Source organism: Heterocephalus glaber, unplaced genomic scaffold, assembly GCF_053883595.1.
Source record: "Heterocephalus glaber isolate CG9 unplaced genomic scaffold, H.glaber_assembly_v1.0 deba00000896, whole genome shotgun sequence".
NCBI classification, from domain to species: domain Eukaryota; kingdom Metazoa; phylum Chordata; class Mammalia; order Rodentia; family Bathyergidae; genus Heterocephalus; species Heterocephalus glaber.
In genome coordinates, this window is record NW_028258170.1 from 3,653,427 (window position 1) to 3,671,473 (window position 18,047).

Sequence of the window (18,047 nt, forward strand, 5' to 3'; positions counted from 1 at the left end):
ACATAATTCGGCGACTAATTATTTTCCAGGGAAAAGGTCAAATGTATCTCTACAACTCCGGGAATAACATTCCCTTGCATTGCAGACATTCGAACTCTTTCTATTTAACCACTCTCATTACAAGTAACCATCCTTGTTTTTGTGCCAGCTGCATATCCAGGATTCATTATGTTCTCAAGAGACTCAGAGGTCTCTCAAGGTTATTTCAACCTTTCGCTCCCCACAATGATCATTCCCAGATTTCCCAGGAGAATAATGAGATAAATGAGGAGAAATGTGGTAAATAGAGTCACTTTCATCTCAGGGTTACTGGTAGTTCCCAAGAAGATGAATTTTGTCAATGAGCAATTTCTCTGGTAAATTGTCCTTGTTCTTCTCTAAACTATTGATAAAACAATTAAAAGGATAGCTGCATGTTTTGCATTTCGGAAAATCAACAATATATTTGTAGTGGCCAGGGACTTGGCTCAGTGGTTCCACTGCCTGCCTCTCAAGCACAAGTTCCTGAGTTCAATCCCTGATACCAAAAACAAAAACAAAAATCCAAAAACAATATATTTGTAAATTAGAATACAATTTGTTTATTGTTATTTGTATTTTGGGAAAATTATCTATGTCATATGTTTCTTTTTAAAACCTATTATCTACTTGAAAAGAATAAAATGTGTCTGAGATAGACAATTGGATATTCTGATAAAGCTAAATTCCATTTATGAAGCATGTACCCTTTTATGAGTGCCATAATTTCTGTGGACCCTACTTTCCTTACCTCAGGGGATAGAGTTGAATAAACTGTAATATCATTTGATCCTCAAATTAATGTGTAACATACAGAGACATTGGAGAGACAGGGTGTAAGATTTGTAAATCTTTGTTTCCATTTTTTCCTTCTTTTCTCATATTTTTTCTTTCCCATGTACCAATAAAGTTAATTTTTGAAAAAGAAAATATATTTACAATGCCTCAAATTATTTGTGTGGACACAAATTAATAACATTACATTCCTAAAAATCATGACTGGTTCAAAATACTTTACATTATTTCTATAAGTAAAAGCACTTAAGTTACTGATATTGAAATTTGCCAGACTACATTTCTTATTGCTTGTTTCTTTAGTATTAGAAGTGACATGAAATGCATTGTACTGAGCATTTATATAAGCTTTTCTTGGTTTTATCACAATACACTTTACCTATTTGTAGCAGTGATCTGATTCCAAGGGAAAAGTTCTCTGAAAAAATATACTAAGAAGCAGAGTCAACAGAATTTAACACCTTACCTTGCATTGCCTTATATGTAAAATAGACTTGTGTGTTACAACATAGAATTAGCACAAGGTAAAGTAAATATTCTGTCATGTAAAGGCTTTCTTGCTATGTATGTGATTTCCTGCAAGTGTCCAATACTTAATGTGTTCACATCTCTTTGTGAATGTATGAGAGCTGGAATACAGTGATTCATATTTGTGGGGTTATTTTAAGACTAAGAAAATACAGAATATATTTCACATAGAGTTGAATCTGCATATATCTTTATTATAGTGTAATAACTAAAATAATTTTGAGATAAAACAAATTTTAAAATCTATGAAATTCATGCACATGTTTATACAATGATAAAAGGAATCAGGGCTCTGCTATGTATCAAGACTAGAATAAAAGAATCAAAATATTATGTTGTGGATACTATGAAGTTCAGTCATATTTTTTTATTCTGAGGGTAAAATATTTTCAAGCACCAGAATTTCCAGAACAATTTATTAAATTTGGCATGCATAAAATGTTTTATTCACAAATCTTTTTGCTCAAAAACTAAACTATTTTCCCTTTCTTCTCTACCTTTAAATCTGAGGATTCTGAACCTACCTGAGGTCTTAGTAGCTAAACACTAAGCAGGGAGCATTTTGTTTTGGTAGGTGGCAGTTGGGACTTTAGTTTCTGATGCTATTTTCCCTGGGTTTGGGGAGATTATGTTTGTCATTATGCATTCTCCCCTGTGAATGTCATCAATTTTAGCAAAAGGTGAACTTATATTCTTTATAATCATAATGAAATTGATCTATTTCAAGAAGAAAACCAGAAAGCATTTTGTATGTGTGTACACACTATATAATATAATATAAACCTTCCTTTTCCATAGTATGAATCTATTTAAATTCAAATAAACCTGTGCTTAATCATTACCATCAGTTGTCTATTGTTTGTTTCTCTTCCATTTTAAAGTTTCCTTTATGACTTCACACAGGAGCATTATTATCCTTCAGAGAATTATTTTACTTTTATTACCATGTGACTCCTATACTTATATTCATACTTTAAAGTTGGACACTTATTTTGGTTTTAGTGTATTCATAAGGTTGAGCATCTGTGATCACTATCTCATTCCAGAACATTTTCCATCACCACAATAAGAAATCCAAAACTATTAGTAGTCACATTCTCTCTCCTTTCACTGTCACCTGGGACCATTCATCAGTTTCTGTGGCTCTGTGTTTGCTGGTTCAAGGAGCACAGTTAAATAGAGGCTACAATGTGTGCACTTTGTATCAGGATTCCTTAGCCCGATATAATTCAGGGTTCATCTATGTTGTTGCATGTGTCAGAATCATCTTCTCTTAATGTCTGAGTGCTATTTACATTCCACACATTTGATGGCTGAATTTTATATATTTACATTCAATGTAATTATTAATGGGTATGGACTTAATTGTGTCTATTTGCTACTATTTTCTGGTTGTTTTGTTGACCCTTTACTGTTTTCTTCCTCTATTACTTTCTTCCTTTGTGGTTTCATTGCTCTCTGTAATGGTATTTCTGGAGCTTTCCTATTTGGTTTATGTAACTGTAATAGACATTTGGGTTTACCCTGAGGATTACATAAAACACTTTGTGTTTGTAAATGGCTATTTTAAGTTAATAAGAATTTATTGCATATGTAAATTCCATTTTGCTCCCCGCTTCTCATATTTTATGTTTTTCATGTGATAATTTTTTATGTTCTGTATGCTTAGCAAATTATTGTAACTAAATTTTTTGCTCTCTTTTTACTAATTTTTTTCCTAAGTTCATTAATTGGTACATTTTAGGTATATAATTCATTTACATTTATCATTGGGTGTTTGTACCTGTACATGATGCATCTTGGTTCTTATTTTTTTCCCCACTACCTGTGCACCATTCACCCCCTCCACCCTTCCCTATTTATACAAACATTATTTCCATCTTTTTTTTCTTTTATCATATTTTTTCCTTTCCCAACTTTCCTTTCCCCTTCCCCTCCCTTCAGCCCTTCATCTTTGGACCTTTTTTCCTATTTCCAATTATCCAATATTCATTTTAATCATGTTAACCCTTGTTTTCCCTATCAGTTTCTCACACTAGAGAAACTATTTGGTATTTACACAAGTGTGTCCTATTTATTTCACTTAAGAGTATGGCCTCAATATGCATCCATTTAGCTATAAATGACTCTAGTTTCTCATTCCTTATGGCTGAGTAGTACTCCATTTTATAAAAATACCACATCTTCTTTATCGAGTTTCCAATTGATGAGCACTTGGGCTGCTTCCAAGCTTTGGCTATTACAAACTGTGCCACTATAAACATGAGTGCACATATATTGCTGTGGTGTGATTCTTTTAATTCTCTTGGGAAGATACCCAGCAGGGGAATAGCTGGGTCAAATGGGACCTCTAGTCCTAGTTCTTTGAGGTATCTCCATAATGATTTCCACAGCGTTCGCACCAGTCTACACTTCCACCAGCAATGGAGAAGGATTCCTTTCTCCCCGCACCCCAGCCAGCATTTGTTATTGGTAGATTTCTGGATAGCAGCCATTCTTTCTGGGGTGAGGAGGAATCTCAGTGTTGTTTTCATCTGCATCTCTGGAATGACCACAGATGTTGAACATTTTTTCATATATTTGTTTGCTGCTTTTATTTCTTTGTCTGGGAAATGTCTGTTCATTTCAGATGCCCATTTTTGAATTGGGTCTTTGAATTTTGGGGGTCTGATTTTTTCAATTCTTTGTATATTCTAAATAGTCCTTTGTCTGATGTACAGCTGCTAAAAATTTTTTCCCACATTGTAGGTTGTCTACTGGCTCTGTTGGTGGTTTCTTTTGCAGTGCAGCTTTTTAATAAGATAAGATCCTAGGTGTTGATTCTTTGTGCTAGTTCCCATGCTACTGAGGTTTTGTTCATGAAGTCTTTTCCTTTGCCAATGTCTTCCAGAGTTCTACCTAACTTATCTTCCAGCAAGTTTAGAGTTTCTGATTTAATATTTAGATCTTTAATCCATTTTGATCTTAGTTTAGTGCATGGTGATAGGTATGGGTCTAGTTTTAATCTTTGGCAGGTTGAAATCCAGTTTTCCCAACACCATTTATTAAATAGGCTGTCTTTTCTCCAAGGATGGTGGTTGGCACCTTTGTCAAAGATGAGGTGGCTGAGTATGTCTGGAGTTGTTTTTGTATCTTCTAATCTAATCCACTGATCCTCAGGTCTGTTCTTTTGCCAGTACCATGATGTTTTTAACACAGTAGCTTTGTAGTATAGTTTCAAGTTGGGGATAGTGATGCCCCCAGCCATGTCTCTGTTACTTAGAATTGCTTTTGCTATTCTAGGTCTCTTCTGGATCCAAATGAAATTCTGGATTGTTTTCTCTAGTTCTGTGAAGTATATTATTGGAATTTCAATCAGCATTGCATTGAATCTAGATAGTAGTTTTGGAAGTATGGCCATTTTCACTATATTGGTTCTTCCTACCCAGGAACAAGGGATATCTTTCCATTTTTTTTATATCCTCCTCAATCTCCTTTTTCAGAGTTCTGTAGTTTTCAGTGTGGAGGTCTTTTGATTCCTTTGTGGGATTGATTCCTAGATATTTCATTTGTTTGGATGCTATTGTAAAAGGAATTGTTTCCCTAATTTCTCTCTCAGTGAGTCTGTTATTTGTGTACAAGAAGGCAATTGTTTTTTGAGTGTTTACTTTGTATCCAGCTACTCTACTGAATCTGTCAATTAAGTCTAGAAGTCTTTTGGAGGAGTTTTTTGGGTCTTCTATGTAAAGTATCATATCATCAGCAAATAATGACAATTTAACTTCTTCCTTTCCTATCTTTATTCCTTTTATTTCTTTCTCTTTTCTAATTGCTGTGGCTAATGTTTCCAGAACTATATTGAATAGGAGTGGTGATAGTGGGCATCCTTGTCTTGTCCCTGATTTTGAAATGAAAGCTTTCAGTTTTTGACCATTTAGTATGATGTTAGCTGTTGTTTTTTCATAGATAGCCTTAATCAGGTTGAGGTAAAAACCTTCTATTGCAACTTTCTGTAGGATTTTTATCATGAATGAGTGTTGGATTTTGTTGAATGCCTTTTCTGTATCTATTGAGATGATCATATAGTTTTTGTCCTTGACTCTGTTTATATAGTGTATTACATGTATTGATTTATTATTGATTTATGAATACAATTTTTGAATGAAGCTTGCATCCCTGGGATAAATCCAACTTGGTCAGGGTGTATGAACTTCTTGATGACCCTCTGTATTCTGTTTGCCAGTATCTTCAGGATTTTTCCATCTATGTTCACTAGGGAGATCGGCCTGTAGTTCTCTTTTTGGGTTGTGTCTCTTCCTGGTTTTGGAATCAAAGTAGCACTTGCTTCCAGGAATGAATTTGGTAGTATTGCTTCCCTTTCAATTTCCTTGATGAGTTTAAAGCGTAATGGTGATAGTTCTTCTTTAAATGTCTTGTAGAATTCAGCAGTGAAGCCATCAGGATCTGGGCTTTTCTTTGTTGGTGAGTTTTTTATTACATTTTCATTTTCCATCTTTGTAATTGGGGTGTTTAGAATTTCTCTATCTTCTTCATTTAACTTTGGCAATTCGTATGTACCTAGGAATCTGCCCATTGTTTCTGTGTTTTCCATTTTATTGGAGTACAGGTTCTCAAAGTAGGTATTGATGATCCTTTGGATTTGCATTGGGTCTGTTGTGACTTCACCTTTTTCTTTCTTAATTGCATGTATTTGTGCCTTTCCTTTCCTTTTTTTGATAAGTTTGGCTAAAGGTTTATCGATTTTATTTATTCTTTCAATAAACCAACTCTTTGATTCATTGTTTTTTTGCATTGTTTTCTTAGTCTCCATTGCATTGAATTCTGCTCTGGTCTTTATAATTTCCTCTCTTGTATGAGCTTTGGATTTGTTATAGTCTTCTTTTTCTAGCAGCTTTATGTTCTGCATTAGGTTATTTATCTGACTTTTCTCTCTTTTCCTTATATGGGCATTCACTGCTATGAATTTCCCATGTAGAACTGCTTTCATTGTGTCCCATAGATTCCTGTATGTTGTAGTGGCATTTTCCTTTATTTGTAGAAATTGTTTAATTTCTTCTTTAATTTCTTCTGTGACCCATTTGTTGTTCAAGAGGGTGTTATTCAGTTTCCATGTGTTTGTGGGGGTTTTGCTGTTTCTTATGTTATTGATCTCAAATTTTATTGCATTATGATCTGATAAAATACAGGGGGTAAATTCAATTCTTTTGCATTTACTTAGACATGACCTACATGCTAGTATGTGGTCTATTCTGGAGAATAACCCATGTGCAGCTGAAAAGAATGTGTATTCTGATTTTGTGGTGTGGAACACTCTGTAAACATCTATTAAGTTCATTTGTTCAATAGCTTGGTTCAGTTCTAGAATTTCCTTGGTAACTTTTTGCCTAGATGATCTGTCTATTTGTGATAGTGGGGTATTGAGTTCCCCTACTACAATTGTGTCAGTGTTTATTTGATTTTTCATGTCCATTAATATTTGTTTTGTGTAGTTGGCGGCATTCATATTTGGTGCATATATATTTAGGATTGTCATCTCTTCCTCTTGGATTGTTCCCTTCACAAGGATATAGTGACCATCTTTGTCTCTCTTAATTAGTTTTGATTTGAAATCTACTTTGTCTGCAAATCAGATTGCTGTCCTGCTTTTTCCTAGGTTCCTGTGGCATGGAGAACTGTTTTCCCTCCTTTTGCTTTCAGTCTATGAGTTTCTTTTTGAGCTAGATGTGTTTCTTGTATACAGCATATTTTGGCTTTTGCTTCTTAATCCATTCTGCCAGTCTGCTTCTTTTGATTGGTGAATTGAGGCCATTAACATTGATGGTTATAATTGATAGATATTGATTCATCCTTGTCATGAAGTTTTACTTTTGTTGGCTCTTTATTTCTCCCCTGCCTTTTCCCTTTAGTGCCTTACCTTGCCTGGTGGTTTCCATCTCTTGGGCCTCATGGAGTTGTGACCTTCATTGTCTTTTTCTAGAATGTTGTTTAGAATTGCTTGTAGTGCTGGTTTGGTGTTCATGAAATTTCTCAGGTGTTCTTTGTCATGGAAGTGTCTAATTTCCCCATCGATTTTGAAAGATAATTTTTCAGGATACAACAGTCTGGGTTGGAAGTTATTTTCTTTTAGGGATTGAAATACTTCACTCCAGGCTCTCCTTGACTTGAGGGTTTGTGTTGAGAAGTCTGCTGTGATTTTGATGGTCTTTCCTTTGTAGGTGATTTGTTTCTTTTCTCAACCTGCTTGTAGGATGTTGTTCTTCTGTTGGGTTTCTGGGATCTTGACTATCATATGTCTAGATGTAGATTTTTTTGATCATGCCTAGTTGGGGTTCTTTATGCCTCACTTATCTGTATGTTCAATTCTCTACCTCTGTCTGGGAAGTTTTCCACTATTATTTCTGTGAACAGGTTTTTTATGTCAATTGTGCTTTCTCCTGTTTTTTCATGGACTCCTATCAGTCTTATGTTATTTTCTTTGCATCATCTAGCAGCTGTTGGATTGATTTCTCGTGGTCCCTTACTATTTTAAGAAATATCTGTTTTCATGGTCTTTAACTGCAATCCCTTTTTCTATATCTGATATTCTATCTTCAGATTCCCTTAATCTTCTGTGGATACTTTCAATGGAGATTTTAATCTCCTGTATATCTGTTTGACTCTGTTTCATGGATTCCATTTCTTTCTTATGTTAGGTGATCATGGTTTCCATATCTTTGTTATGCTGGGTATTCGTGGCTTCCAGCATGTTTCTGAGCTCATCTATTTTTTATCTGTTTTTGTTCTGGAGCTTCTAATCATGTCTGTCACTCTGCTCACCATCTCTGCAGATATCTGGGAGATTATTTCTGCTTTGAATTTTTCTAGAGCCTCATTCATCTGTTTTGTTACTTTCTGTGCTATCAGCTCAGGGTGACCAAGTGGTTGGTTATTGGACTTTTCCACCTCATTTCCCCCAGGAACCCTTGGTGGGGTGGAAGTCTGAGTTTGTGCCTTGCTTAAGTGTCTTCTCATATTTGTTTTTGGTACTGTACTTGATTTAACTCCTGGGTTGATACTTTGGAATTGCTTATTGTAAGTATCTTTGTTGCTTATAATTAGAACACTTATGGAATGATTACTTCTCAGAGGTGACTTTCAAATATAGCTGGTTTTTAAGTTTTGAGTCTCTAATCACTCTGAGGCTATCTCAGTATCATTATAATAGGAAGGATCACTGACTAGATCAATAGCAACACCTTAGCCCAAGTGATACAATCAGCAACACCATTGCATCAAGTACATCTTAGAAAATGACATTTTGAGGTAATTATTAATCTATCACCTTTAACTGTGTGAATTAAATCAAGGTTGAGGACCAACCCAACATATGACTATAGTGAGTAAACTCTTCAATATAACAATTTACCCTTCCGGATGGAGAGTTAGAAGGAGTTGGGGAGGGAGGAAGAGATAGGTAGAAGGATCGGGGAGGGTTAGCAGTGAGGCCAGAGGACACAGGCAAGAAGAAAAAAGAGAATAATAGAAAAATAAAGAACTCTGAATGAGGGCCGGAACAAGGACAAAAAGGGAGATGAACAATATGGGACAGCAAGAGAGTGAGTGTAAGAGAGAGAGTAAGGAAAGAGAAAAGAAAGAAGAAAAAAAGGAGAGAAAAACAAATATTTGCAAACAGTAAGAGGGAAAAAAGTTAAAGATAAGAGGGGAAAAAAAGAGGAAAAAGAAACAATCCAATAATACTAATTTTAAAAATAAAAAATGAAAATAAAAATGAAGGGCCTCTTCCAGGGTATGTCTCTGTTGTCACAATAGACAACATGGGTAGCAGTGTGCAGATATAAGTCAATGGGTCTCAGTAAGCCAGTAGCAGAACTGTGAGATTCAGGCAGATTTCTGACTGCAAGTCCCAAGGTGAGCTCCCTGTCCTCTTGTAGGGTTGAACTCTGCAGGGTTATACTGCAGGTTCCAGCTGCCCTTCCCCTGGAGATAGTCCCAATTCCAATGGGAGGTGATGATCGCTCCAACTTACCCAGAACAGTGGACTGGTGGTCCGGTGTCCTCTGTGTCTTTGTAGTGTGGAACCAGATCTCAGTGCAGCCAAGAGGCTGGGGGGGGGGGGATCCAATGGATTGCTGCTGGGTTGTGGGCTGGATGGGCAAGTTGAGTGCAGGCAGGAACTTCCTATTGTAACTTATTTTAATAGGTTTTTAAAATTTTGTACTAGAGAGATAATTGATTAACTCATCACCACTATGGAATTAAAATATTTTGTATTTCACAAAGTATTTTTATCACTAAAGTTTTTTTTTTTTACATCATATGGTACTAATCACATCCTTTTGCTTTTAGCTTGATAAAAAACCTGTGGTATTCCTTTTCTTTTTTTGTCAGTATCTCAGGCTGGCCTTGAACTCACTATGTAGCCCAGGCTGGCCTCAAACTCATGGTAATCCTCTAGTCTCAGCCTCCTCGGTGTTGGATTACAGGCTTCCACCTACACATCTGGCCCTTTAGCATTCTTATAAGGTAGTTCTAGAGCTGATAAACTATCTGTTAGTATTAATCTTAGGAAGTCTTTGTATAACCTCCATTTTTAAGAGGTAAATTTTCTGGCTACCATAGTCTTGATTGATATGTGTTTTTCATTCCAGGATTTTGAGTCATCTCAAATTCTTCAGTTCTTCATGGTTCCTGATGAAAAATCTTCTGACAACATTATGATGATTCCTTTGTATGCAACAGTTCCCTATTTCTGTGCTGAGTCCAGAAATGTTAAGCTTCTGTATTAAATTTTTCATATTTCTATTTTGATGTGTCCCCAGGAAGAACTTTTTAGATTCCTTCTAGATCTTGCCTGTGGCTTGAGATGAGTTCTATCTTATTTTTTAATATATGTCTGTCTTTTTCTCTGTCTCTCCTTTCCTGCTGGCTCATGGAAAACATGCATGTAGTTAAGCTTGGCATTGTCCTATAAGTTTCTTAAATCCTTCTCTATTTTCTCCACTTTGCTCTTCATGTTGTTTTTTGTCCATTTAATTGTCTTTAGGTTCTCAGGTTATTATTTTTGAATGACCTCATCTTCTCTTGAATCTTTCTATTGAATTTTAAGTTCAGCTGTAAAAATCATTCTACTCTCATATTTCTATTTGCTATTTTTTGTGCCTTTTCTTCATTGAAAATTTCAATTTATTCCTGCATTATCTCTAGAACCTGTGAGCATTTTAATGAGCATTGTTTTGAATTCTTTGACAGATGAGTCATGTATCTCACTTCACACTTAGTTTTTAGACCTTTAACTTTTTATTAAAATTTGGAATAAATGAGCTTCTTTTTTCATCTCCTTGATTCTTTTGTTGCTACTCTGCATTTGATAAATCAGCAATCTCTCTCAGTGTGCTCATGCTGGCCTCCAGTGAAGAACTAGCTCACAACTTATTGGTCCAGGGAATACAAAGTGCTACTCAGATCCTTCTGTTTGTCCAAATTGGTATTTTTTGATGCCTCTGGAAGCTAAGAATGAATGTGCAGTATCCTGTGAGTCCCTCCGAGTCTGGATGTAGCAGCAGGAAGTGGAATATCAAAAGCCATGCTCCAATTCTGCATTTATGGTGATCCAAAGAATGAATGTTCACCTACCACTGTCTATAAATGCCTGGAAGAATGATCTGTGAAAATACTGATATTCATGCACAGGTTGGACTCTACGATGGTATGGAGAGGCTTCCTGGAACTGGAACTGCATTCTCTCTCTCTCTCTCTCTCTCTCTCTCCCCCCCCTCTCTCTCCTCTCCCTCTCTCTCATCCTGGGAGGTCAAAAGCCTTGTCTCCCTATGGAGAAGCTGAATGTTTGGAATGTCTTCCTCACTTTTTTATGCCACTCCCAGGACAGGTTCCATGACAGAATGCCAGAATGCACCTCATGTTCTGCTAAACATTTCATATGGATGTTTTCTCAATTTCCTGGTGAGCTGAAGCCTCTCCATTGTTCTCTGATTTTCTCTCAATGAAATTGACTTATCAATGGATGTGTACTTGGCTTATCCATGGGAAATGGGAGCTTTAGGTGACTATTTTGAAATGTTGCTGACATCACTCTCATAGCAATAACTTGACAGTTTGTCTAAAATATGTACTTGTGTAGTTGTCTTTGCACTGAACCTTACTACACATATTTGAGTTTTCTGCACTTGCATACTTACATTTTTCTCCAGATTTCATCACTTTCTGGTCATTAATTTTTACATCAACTTCCTCTCTTTCTTTCTTCTACTTCTTTAGCTCCTGTGATGTGAAATTAGCTATCTTGATGCTCTCTGATGAATCTTATAGGTTTTTCTTCATTCCTTCTCAGTATTTTTCTTCTTGGGTTGTATATTTTCAAATAACTTGCCTTAGAGTCACAGATTCTTTCTGGAGGATCCTAGTTAGCAAGACAGACTCCATATTGCTGCCTCACCCACCTGCCTGTCCTTTAGAAGAACTCAGAAGGAGGAAGCTTAGAAACCTCCTCCCCTTAGAAAGTCTCTTTAGAAATAAAAATTAATCAACTATTGTTTCACAAATGTTCTAACAGAAGGACTTTCTGCTTCTGTACCTTCCCCTTGCTTTGCTAGTTCTATCCCATAGAGGGGCCTAGAAACTGTTGGCCTCAAGGGTGTATAAAACATGTTTGTCTCCCCCCAGTCAGGGCTCGAGTCCAATGCTTGGCTCAGGTTGCAGCCAGTAATAAACTCCTGTGTGGGTTTAATATCGGTCTCTGGTTGGTTCTTTCTCACTGGGTCTAACATTCTTGAGGGCCCCAGCAAGATATCCAGTTGCTCTGGAGCTTATTATCTTGGAGCCATTGTTTGTTTTTAGGAGAGACCATGATCAGACATTGGCAGTGTTTGGCCCCTCTGGACACAAGTCTGTGGAAGGAGAGGCCACCCTGATAGTATTCTGGAGCTCCGGGTAGGCCGGTCCCAGTGGGGCCCTATCACTGATCAACTGACCCACAGGAGCTTATCGGGAAAGACTCTAGAGGTAAGAATTGAATGATTTTTAGTGCACTATGGGTAGATAGGAGGAAGCTGGATGCAGCACAGTTTCCCCTATCTACAGTCTCTTTGTGACTGCAAGCAGAATCACTGGGTCAGAGTCAGAAGGGCAACTCCCTGGGTGGGGTCTGTATCGATTTGGCCCCAGAGGTTTTACTTGGCCAAAGTTTGTCTTTGTCTGTTTATTGTTGTCTGTCTTCTTGCTCTGTGTGCCTTTTGTGTTTTCAGATGCTAAAATTATGGGTTCCTCACAGTCCACAGAAGGAACTCCACTTGATTGTGTTTTGAATAACTTCACAAAAATTTATTCCACAGACAGGGAAGATGAATATGGCATGAAATTTTCTAAAGGCAAAGTAAAAACTCTGTGTCAATTAGAATGGCCCAGTTTCAGAGTCAGTTGGCCCCCAGTGGGAAATTATTCTATGCACATTGCTCACAAGTTTCCAAATGTGGTCATGGGAGTCTGGGGCCCATGACATCTGGATCAATTCCCATATATTGACATTTGGATTGATATGTTTTAAGATCCCCCTAAATATTTTATACAATGTTCAAGTGCTGATCAGCCTTTGGCAACCCTGAATTGGAGAAGAAGGGGAAATTGGAACCTACTGGAAAAGAGCCCCTCTCTGATGGTTGTGTCAAACAGTAAAGGCGTTTTCCAGTCTGGCCCTGAGGACAATTTGCACCAACCTCCCCCTTATCATGTGGGTGGAATCAGCACCTGGGGTAGGGGCCCTGAATCTCCCACCAGAGACCTCTCAGTTCTGGATTCCTCCTCAGACCAGATCTGCTCACCTCCCCATACTCGATTGGGACAGGACTACAGTCCATCAGCCCAATATTCCTCCTCCCTTTTTCCTTTAAAACAGACAGAGCCCAGGGGAGGATTGATTTATGTCCCTTTTGCAACTAGTGATCTTTACAATTGGAAAGGTCAAAATCCCCCCTTCTCTGAAAAACCTCAGGCATTAATCTCTCTTCTTAAGTCTGTTTTTCATACCCATCAGACAACCTTGGATGAGTGCCAACAGCTTTTACAGATCCTGTTCACCACTGAGGAACAGGACCACACTTATGAACAGGTAGTCAAAGAGGCCCTGGGGCCAAACACTGGCATCACTCCTGGAACCCTGGGATATTCAGCCAGTGCTGAAGTGGTAGTTCCATCCCAGCACCCTGAATGGGACCCCAATGATGATGACCATAGGAGGAGGCTGTGTACCTACCGCCAGCACTTATTAGGGTGATCCTGGGAAGCTGCCAGAAAGCCCACTAATTTGAGTAAAGTAAGTGAGGTTTGCCATGGAAAAACAGAGTCTCCGTCTGCATTTTTAGAGACTCTTGGAAGCCTATAGAGTTTTCACTCCTGTTGACCCAGAGGATCCCGAAAATGCAGCAGCTTTAAATTTTGCCTTTATTTCCCAGTTGGCCCCAGACATTCGAAAGAAATTACAAAATTTGGAAGATTTGAGGGAAAGAATAGGACTGAACTCCTGAGCATAGCCCAGAAAGTTTATGATAACTGTGATGCCCCTGAGGAAGTCCTAGCCAAGAAACTGGGAAAGGTCACTATTGCTGCACTCCAAGCACAAGAAACAGTCCCTCTGGACAGGAGGAAGGGGAAGCCCCTTGGGGACTCACACTGTCCCCACTTGGGGAGGAACAAATGTGCTAGATGCAAGAGGATTGGACATTGGAAAAATGAGTGTCCCTATGAGGAAAAAGGAGCCCCCTCCAAGAAGGGCAAACTGGAGGTTTTTATGATACAGGAGGAAGAGGACTAGGAGTGTCAGGGCTCTTATCTGTTAAGCCCTGAGAGCCCAAAGTAAAAGCCAAAGTATGGGTCAAAATTATAATTTTCCTGGTCAATACATGAGCAGCACATTTGGTTCTGATCTAACCACTAGGGCAATGACAAAAAGAAAACCTTTTGTTCAGGGAGACACTAGGACCACTACTACAGGCATCCCTTGGACTACAGAAAGGACAGTGGACCTTGGGCACCATAGGGTGACACACTCATTCCTGTGATCCCAGATTGCCCATACCCATTGCTGGGAAGGGACTTACTTGAAAAGTTACGAGCTACAATATCCTTTGAGGGCCAGCATGCTAGTCTTTCAATTGGTAACAAGCCTGCCAAAATTCTTGTTACTTGTCCCCTATCAGAGGAATATCTGTTGCTCCTAGATATGACACCTATGGACTCAAAAACCTCAGACTCTCAATTTCTTCAGGAATTGACCACCTTGTGTCCTAGAGTATGGGCAGAGACTAACCCCCCAGGACTGGCCACCCATCAACCCCCAGTGGTGGTCACTCTACACGCCACCTCAACACCAATTGCAGTAAAACAATATCCAATCAGACAAAAGGCCAAAGAAAAAAATGGACTCACATCAAGAAGCTCCTTGCTGCTGAAATCCTCTTGCCATGTAACTCCCCCTGGAACACCCCTCTCCTTCCCATCCAGAAATCAGGCACACATGACTTCTGACCAGTCCAGGACTTGAGAGAAGTCAACAAAAGGGTAGAAACCATTCATCCCATGGTCCCAAATCCTTACATGTTGCTGAGCTTAATTCCCCCTTAGAGACAGATCTATACCATTCTGGATCTCAAGGATGCCTTGTTCAGTATCCCACTGGCCAAGGTAAGCCAGCCCTTATTTGCTTTTGAATGGGTGGACCCAGACAGCCACTACTCTGGTCAATTAACTTGGACTAGATTACCTCAGGGTTTGAAAAACTCCCCAACTCTCTTTGATGAAGCCCTGAATAGAGACTTGTCCCTGTTTTGAGCCACCCACCCCAAGGTGACTCTACTACAGTATGTAGATGACCTGTTGATTGCAGCAAAAGACACTGACAGGTGTCAAAAAGTTACCTGAGATCTTTTACAGTTGTTAGAACAACTAGGTTACTGGGTTTCAGCCAAGAAGGCCCAATTATGTTTAAACAAGGCCACATACTTAGGCTACCAGCTCACTAAAGGAAACAGACTGCTTTCTCTTCAGAAGATACAAGCTGTCCTACGAATCCCCCCACCCACCAATAAGAGACAAGTGCAACAATTTTTAGGGACAGTGGGTTATTGTAGGCTGTGGATTCTGGGTTTTACCAAGATTGCCAAACCACTTTCTTCAGCCACCACAGGGGGAAACCACTCCCCTAGTGTGGACAGAAAAGGAGAAAGCTACATTTTTGTCTTTAAAGGAAGCCTTAGTGTCAGCACCAGCCCTAGCCTTACCTGATGTCATGAAGCCCTTTTGATTGTTTGTGGCTGAATGAGGGGCCATAGCCAAAGAAGTGCTAGCCCAGGCATTAGGGCCTTGGAACAGACCTGTGGCCTACCTGTATAAAAGACTTGATCCTATGGCAAGTGGATGGCCTACTTGTTTGAGGGCAGTTGCAGGCACCACCCTCCTGATCAAAGAGGCAGATAAGCTCAGCCTGGAACAGGACCTAGTCATCACTGCACCCATGTGGTGGAGAGGTTGCAGAGAGGAGCCCCAGAATGATGGCTCTCCAACACGCACCTGACTCAGTACCAGGCCCTGTTGCTGGATGTGCCACACATCAAATTCACCCAAGAAATGGCCCTTAATCCAGCCACCTTATTCCCAGACTCCGACCCACACATGCCCCTCCATGAATGTCTGGACACTCTGACAACTTCCACCACCAACTGCCCAGACCTGACAACACCCGGATAAGACCTCCTTAACCAATGGTAGCAGTTTTTTGGAAGACTGAGTCAGGTACACAGTGGCTGCCATAGTCAGTCCAGAAGGACAAGTATACTGGGCACAGGCATTAAGCCAGGGGGGCATCAGCACAGAGGGCTGAACTAATAGCCTTAACTCAAGCCCTAAGGTTAGGTCGAGATAAGGCTGTAAACATCCACACTAACAAGCAGTATGCGTTCACCACTGCCCATGTGCATGGCGACATCTACAGGCAGAGCAGGCTATTGACATCAGAAGGGAAAACTATCAAAAATAAAGAAGAAATTTTGGCCTTATTGGAGGCAATTTGGGAACCCAGAGCATTGGCCACTATTCATTGCAAAAGACACCAAAAAGGAGACATCTTCAAGGCCCGCAGTAACCAAGAGGCCAATGATGTGGCTCGATGAGTGGCCAGAGAACCAGTGGGGCCATAAGACATTCTGACCATCTGACCCTTTGGCTACCTGCCAGAAAGACCCATTCATACCCCAGAAGAGGAAGAGGAAAACCAAAAGCAAGGGGATACAAAACTGGACTCAGGCTGATGGAAAAGGACAAACAAACAAATTTGTCTCCCCTGAGCCCTGGGGTGACAACTTGTTCATCAGTTATATCACTTAACTTACCTGGGAGAATCAAAGTTAAAAAGACTAATGAGCTCTAAGTTTTCAATCCCAGGACTGGCCTCTATGGTCCAGGACATCAGTTCCAGGTGTCAGGTGTGTGCACAGGTAAACTCCAAGACAAGACCAAGTAGTGAACGTAATCGACTATGGGGAAGAGAGCCAGGGGAACATTGGGAACTTGATTTCACCAAAATAAAATCCAGCAATAGTTTCAAATATTAACTGGTATGGGTTGACACCTACTCAGGTTGTGTAGAAGCTTTCCCCTCTCATGGAGAACCAGCCAACATAGTAACTAAGGCTTTGCTCCAGGAGATAGTTCCCTGATTTGGCATCACTCATTACCTGGGGTCCAACAATGGACCTGCCTTCATGGCACAGATATCCAAATTGTTGGCAAAACACTACATATCAATTGGAAGTTACACTGTGCCTATCACCCACAAAGTTCAGGGAAAGTAAAAAAGGATGGTTAGAACCCTGAAAGAAACCCTGACTAAATATGTTCTAGAAACTGGTAGTAGGATGCTCAATCTGCTTCCTCTAGCCTTGTTAAGAGTTACATCTACCCCATATGTTGACAAGTATATCCCTTTTGAAATCTTGTATGGGAGGCTGCCACCACTCCTCCCTAAGTTAAAGCTTGAACAGATAACAGAGAGTTCTTGTGTCTCTTTACTTCAGTTTCTTCAAGCCTAACAGATTCTTCAGAGTGAGATCCAGGCTTAAATACAGCAGGCTCAAGAAAAACCCTTTGTGACATTCCAGCCCCATAGTTTCAAGCCAGGAGACCTGGTCCTGATATGCCGACATCAGACTAAAAGGCTCAAGCTGCGTTGGAAGGGCCCATACCCTGTTATTTTGGTAACCCCCTCCGTGGTCAAAGTAGCTGTGGTCACAGCTTGGATTCATCACACCCAGGTCAAGTCAACACCAGCAGAGACCCCAGAGCCAGCATGATGGAAGATTCTAAGTGCCTCAGGAGACTTAAAGTTAAAATTGGGAAAAGAGGACTAGTACTTTGGTATATATTCTCTATCAATCATGTCAGCTTGGGGGAACAAATGACTTATTTCTTCCACTTTCAGAAACCTGAGAATTGACTGACTTCAAGTGGAAAAATCCTGGCAAGTATAGAAAGAGGACCCGACCAATCCGAGGTCACCTTTACTGCTAGCTTATGTCATATGGTTGAGGAGGCCTGGTATAATGTGAACAGGGGCTGTGCAAAATCTGAGTGCTGTACTCTCACTAAATGGGAACTCCATCCTGTCCAATACTATGTATGTCCAGAAAATGAAGACCCATATT

At 39.4% G+C, this 18,047-nt stretch overlaps 2 pseudogenes across 1 annotated transcript in view; both read right to left on the bottom strand.

Annotated features, from left to right (window-relative positions):
- The window catches only part of LOC106008074 (olfactory receptor 10AG1-like), a 144,617-nt pseudogene that overhangs the window by 19,622 nt on the left and 106,948 nt on the right, over window positions 1-18,047 (bottom strand). The window lies entirely within an intron of this gene.
- Window positions 1-18,047, bottom strand: part of LOC101702887 (olfactory receptor 5W2-like) — a 31,602-nt pseudogene that overhangs the window by 3,121 nt on the left and 10,434 nt on the right.